Raw genomic sequence first — 6,393 nt, forward strand, 5'->3', positions numbered from 1 at the left:
CATTCACAATATGTTACCCACGTGCTACCAGCCTGGAGATGAACAGCATCCTTTCCAGTTAGTGAAGGACGACACGAACTGTGTGATGGTGGCTTGTAACCTTGATACTGTGACTATAGAGGTCTGCATAGGTAAGGAAGAAGTTTTGCACTGATGATTAATACTGTGGTGAAAACTGGTTCATGTTTTCCAGATAAGCTGGAGGGGTGCAGTAATCAGAATTGATACTTAAAAATGCGTTACGGTTGGCTTCATTCAAAAGAAACACACAAAAAAATGTATGCAGTGCTAACATTCCTAGTGCCGATCACCAAAGAATTTATTAAGAGGGTGGAAGTCGGTACCAGGTCTACAATGTAACTTCCTTTTAAAGAATTTTTCTGCCAGGTCTTAGATTTCAGAGTCTGTTAAGTATCTTACCAAGGAAGGTTATCAGCTTTGCTATTTCACAGCAAGATTTTTTCTACTTCTCTGAGATGGAACAAGGTATTTACAGTACAGTTTGCCACAGCGTTTTCAAGGTTTTGCTTGATTATTTTCTGAAGTACTTAATGCCATACCTCAGTAGAAGATGACAGCTAAGTGCACTGTATAAAAATTGGGAATTGTTAGTCTTTGGATGTGTGGATTGGAGATAGGGTTGTCATTCTTGCTGTAATGTAACGCGGACAGAGCTGCGCTCTGAAACCAATGCAGCCGAGGTTTTTTTCCCACAAAATATTCTTATAGAATGTTGTAATGGAAATACTTTTATTGTTTGAGTACTGTTCATCCTAATGTAATATTTAAGGTAATAGTCAGAAAACAGCTGTAGAATGCATTTGGTACAGATCCTGTTATTATTGGAGACACTGTGCTTTCCTTCTTTAAAAATTAATCCTTAGGTATTGGAGTTGATTAAAAACTCACTAGTCAGCATCAGACAACAGCTCAGCTATGCTCCTTGACTAGTGTGGTATGTATTTTGGTTTCTTTTGTCTGCCTTTGTGAACTGCCTTGTGATGTGGCTACACCATTACAGTACCCTGTTTCACACAGAACGTCCCTATAGGCATTATGGCACGCTACTGCTTTGCTTACACTCTTGAGCAGGCACGTGCTTTGGGATGTTTGGTGCTCATTACATTTAATGCTCCAGTCATAACTTCAGGACAAAATCCTGTTCATTGATGAATAATCGCAAAGCTATCCCTGATTTCTCTGGAGCCAGGATTTTGTCCTCAGAATATATTGTCCACGGTGGGAACGCAGGCAGGTCCCACAGCACAGAGGTGGACCAAGGATCCATCTCCCTGGATGCAGGTGAACTCCTGGTGGCCCAGAAAGCTCCTCTGGAGCAGGGAACTTCTCCAGCACAGCTCACTGACTTCAGGAAAATCAGATGCAATGCAGTTTGCTGTCAGCGCGAAGATTCTTCTGCTGGTCACCCGCCCCACCTGCTGGGCAATATCAAACCAGCATTATGCAGGTATTGCTGATGGTACGGGATCATGTAAAATCTGTACCTTTACCTATCTAAATTATCCATAATCTGAATGTTTAGCTTTCATTGTGTCTTCAGACATGGAGTCCTTTACTTGCCCAAAACTCACAAGAAGATCCAGGAGCATGGATCTTTCTCTTTGCTCGGGTGGAAATGACTGTCTCTGATCAGGGACTCAACAATACCATCTTGTCTTCTGTAGGCTACCAGCCACAACCAGCCGCAAGGTCCTTGGCAGGTGTGTGCTTACGCTCTGTTCAAGTGAGCGTGTGTTTGAAGATAACGCTGTCTTTAGGGTTGACGTCTGGGACAAGACCATTCTCACTGTTGAATCTTTTCTAGAACTGCTTTTTTCCTTTCTTCCAGTTTCAAGGGACTCTTTGCTCATCAGTTATCTTGCCTGCTTACCAGTTTCTGGTTTTGATGCAATTTCTACTTGGAAGAATAATGGTATTTTCTTTACACTTCTAACTTAGTTTTGTCTCTGTCCCTTTCTGTCCATATCCTTTTCCCTTAACTGTTTGGCTGTCAGCTTAAGGAAAAGGTACTCTTCATGCAACTGTTTTGACAAGGTGGGCAATTTGTGGGAACCTGCAATTCAGTTTTCTGGTACTTGTGTCTGGAGAATTTTTCATATTTCATTGCCATGCATGCAGTGCACAAAATTTAGCTCAGATGTTTTTGGCCACCATATAGAATTATTACATTTGGTAGGGAACAACCTGCCTCACTCAGACTGCTTTGTTCTTGCTGAATTAATGTAAAATGTGTAGCGAGTAAAAGCTTTGTGAGCCTGTAAGGGAGCTGTTTCATTTCTAGTGTAGATGACACATGGTTAACAAACTTCTTTATATGTGGCATTATTACATCAGTTTTCCAAATGCCACTGAATAAAGTCAGGGCTGCCTTGGGCACTGGAGACACAGTGCGTACACAGGGCAGGCTGAGTCTCCTTTGGAAATGAGGGTTATGTTCCTGGTGAGACATAAAATTGAATTTGTTCTGGGTAATTCCAGCAGGTATACTGGAATTTCTGGCTTGAATTTTTCCAAAAGATGTCTGTTTAGGGGGAGTCTAGTAGCTCCCTAGCTTATTCACCTGTGTGTTCTGTTCTGGGACGTGGTCCCATTCCTCTAGCCTTGTTCTGTTGTTAAGTCTATTTCCAGCCTTCTCCAGCCAGTCTTCTCTGCTATGAAAACTGCATGCAGCTGCACTCTTGGTCTCTACTAGCTTAGATGCAAATGTTGGTTGCATTCTGTTGTATCTCTGCACAGCTCTCTTGCCTGCTAGGAGCAGCACATCTACTGAGGTAAAGATGAGAGGACCGAGCACATGTTTTGCTCTGCACAGCTTGTGAACAGGACAGATTTTCAAAAGAGATGTAGCTTTTCATACATCTTCAAAAGCTGCTCTTTTGGGATATGTGAAACTAAGTAATATTGTGCTGTCTCACTGTGCATTAATGGTAGGTAGGTTCTTGCAGTCTGATGCCAAGACGGCAAGATCGGAGCTGTGAAGCAGTAAAGTTTTAACTCTGCTTTGTGTGCAGGTTAGTCAGAGGGAACTTCAGTACAAAAAGTGATCTTTCTAGCCTTCCAGCACAGGGAACTAGTCTTTTAAGCCACCTCTTTTTACCCAAGGAGAAAAGAAAATGATGATTATATGTGAGAGGTGTGTACTAACCTTACAAAATGGAATATCTTCTTTCTGTATTGAAAAATTGAGTCAGACCTCAAGCAGTCATAAAGCAAGACCAAAATGCAAAAGTTTAAATCAGCAGCTGTCTTGCCTTGTTTCATACGAGCATTGGGCTTTCATGTTTGAGAATGCATGAAGCTTCACATTTCATGGCTCTGCTCTGGAGCCCTTTTCTAAACAGGTGTTTTTCTGGTTCTTAATTGGGTGGTGCCAGTGTCAGCCGGACAGCAGGGGAGGCCTGACCAGTGCAGGTGAGCTTCAGGTGCGAATAGAATTTGGCACTTCAGACTGCAGCAGTTGTACACTGAATGATGTGCTATTGATGATCAAAACACTGTGTCAGTGCCTCGTTATTAGATCTGTTTCCAGCAATCTACAAGTCTAATGAATTCTGCAACCTTTCACAGTTTAGGTACTGCTGTGTTATCAGAGCTAAGTGTTCTGCTGGGGGGGGGGGGGAGAGACCCCCCCCCCCAAAAAAAAAAAAACCAACCAAAAACCATGGACTAATTTATTGTAGAAACTTGACATTAGTTTTCTTGGTCTGAAACAGAGGCTTAGATTTACACAAGGTAACAGCAGCACATCTGGAGCATACTGGAGGCAGCACGCTGTGGGAGTTCCTGCGTCTCTGGGGAGCAGAGCAGGGCTTGATGTGTCTGTGGCCAGAAAGAGAATTTTAAAAATAAATCCAAGATGGTTCTTCTAACACTGTTGTGCAAAATTCCCTTTGGGTGTGCTTACCTGAACTGCTGAAGCTCTGTCTTTAGGTGAGATGTTTTGGCCTCCTGACGGCAATAGTGGTTCTGGATCACCCAGTAGAGAAGTGACTGGGGGCTGGATAGACCCCATAATTATCTCCTTAAGGATTCCTTGCACGGGAACGGAAAACACGTTGTATCTGGTAGGACTGAGGCTCTCAGGACACCACTTTTCAGAAAGCTGAGGGAGGTGACAGTGTGGCTGGAGGAATCCCTACTTTTGAAGTAGTTGCCCAGCAGCAGCCGCATCTGTGAGCAGGGTTCACTCAGGGAATAAAGGATCCTGTTGCTGATGAGCTGCAAACGGTCCTGCCAGGGTTTGCTGTAACTGCAGGCTTGAATGCAAAGTTGAAGCTGGGAGCTCTGCTTCCGTGAGGGAGATCAGGGCTCTGCAGAAAGGCCACCGCCGCTGGCAACTTGGGTGCAGCTGTGAGCGCAGAGCTGGTTATAACTGCCTCTGCTGGCAGAAGGAAAAAAAGAGATAAAGGTGGAATCTTTGGAGCATTTTCTCTGAACTAAAGTATGCCCCGTTACTAATTACACAGGACTTTGCTCCCAGGAAACCCCCCCAGTGCAGTTTGTGCCTCAGGTAGCTTTGACTGCACCCAAGGCGCGTGTTGGGTATGGAGTAGGGGCAGCGCTGTGAGCCTGGGCGGCCAGAACCGTGCTGAGCTGCTGCAGGGCAGGTCTGTCGGGAGCTGTACCTTGCATGCCTGCACGCTTTATTGCCTTCTGTCTTGGTCTCTGGTGTTTGCAGCACAGCACTGTAGCCTCAAGGATGCCACAGGCCTGATGGTTAGGTCCCTGTTAAACTGGGGTTGTGCATTTTTATCCCCCTTAAGGTGAAGCAGAAATTGAATGTTAGGTAGGAGTCTAGCTTAGCTGTCTCCATGCCCCCCAAAGGTGGAAACTAGGGATCTTATCTTAGTTGCCCAATTCCTCCGTACTGTGAATTTCCTTTGTGAGCACCAAGCATAGCAGAGCTTGAGTCCCTCTTGGTGGGGCTGAGGTGGGGAACTGGTAGGGGCTGCAGCACAGTGGGTGCAGGAAGGCTCACTGCTGCTCACCGCGGGAAGCCTTACTTATTTCTCATCACTCCTACCCCTGTTCCCAGCACTACAGTCCGCTGCAGCCCACCTCCGCTCTTTTTGCTAGCTCAGGAAATTGGCAGACCACTTTATGAACCACTTTTAATTCACTAACGTGGCAGAAAAGAAATCAAAACAGGTATATTTAAAACTGAGAAGGAGAAACAGTCTTTACTGTTGTCAGCATCAGTGGCTATCCTTTGGTTGGAGCCCGCATATATTCAACTTACTTCTATTATCAACTCTGTCCCCTGGGGGAAACAAGTTATTAAAATTAGGTATGTTTTTCTGTGCACAGTTTAAGGGCAAAAAGCTGAACATGCAGAGGTACCAAAATGCTTCTGTGAATTTTTGAAATACGTTACACTCAAGTTATTTGATTTGAGATGGGAAAAGAATATTCCAAAATCTCTTTTTTATGTTGTAATTTTTGGTATGGTGGTATGAGATAACATTTATTTCTAATAACAGTTCAAACTGAATGCCAAATATTTTGTTTAGACACCAAAGATATCCCTTGCTTTGTCAAATAATGAATGAGGATTTTTAATTATTTTTTTTTCCTTTGGTCAATCTCAAAAAGAAATGCTAAGCCTTCTGTTAAACAAAAGTTTATCCCATCCTAGTTACTACTGTTCCCACCCTTACCTAAATCTAGTCCTCCCACTTCCCCCACTACTTTGTTGATGAGTATCATCTGTCAGGTTTCTAGTCTTGTTTCATAGATAGGCAATTAACTGTGTACAATGAGTAAGGCTGATTTACTGTCTACCTAAAGCTACAGTGAAAGTGGAATAAATAGGAAGTAAGTGCATTGAATAGCAATGAATCAAAGCAAAGCAGGCTAGTGAAGATGTCTTTAGGAAGAAATAATGCCACTCTCTTGGCTTTGGTCCTCCACAGAGGAAGAAAGTGGGAATAAATTTCATACCGTGTTCTGCCTTTCTCAATTAGTTGTCACCAGTTAAAAGATTTCCTGTGTGGGAATTAATTTAGTTGTCGTCACTTAACAAAGACAAATTATATCAGTTCACTTCTGCACATGCAATACTTCAATATTAAGCTCTTTTTTTTTTTAATATTGCAAAGTTCTCATTAATGTAACAATTTGAGAAATTGAGCCATTTTTCTTTTGACTCTTTTAAGAGGTTGACATTTAATCATGGTTTCTTAACCCTTTCAAAAGAAATTGCTATTTTGTACATTTTGAATAAAAATTATTTCAATTTTATCAGGGGCACATAACTATGATTAAAAGGTGAGAAGATACTACAAAAAGCAAGTCTGTTCTTTCAACAAATAAATACCTGTTTGTGATATCTAGGCTCCATGACATACATAATTCTCTAGCCTTCAGAAAGTG

The sequence above is a fragment of the Falco punctatus genome (assembly GCF_963210335.1).
Source record: "Falco punctatus genome assembly, chromosome: 5".
Lineage (NCBI taxonomy): Eukaryota > Metazoa > Chordata > Aves > Falconiformes > Falconidae > Falco > Falco punctatus.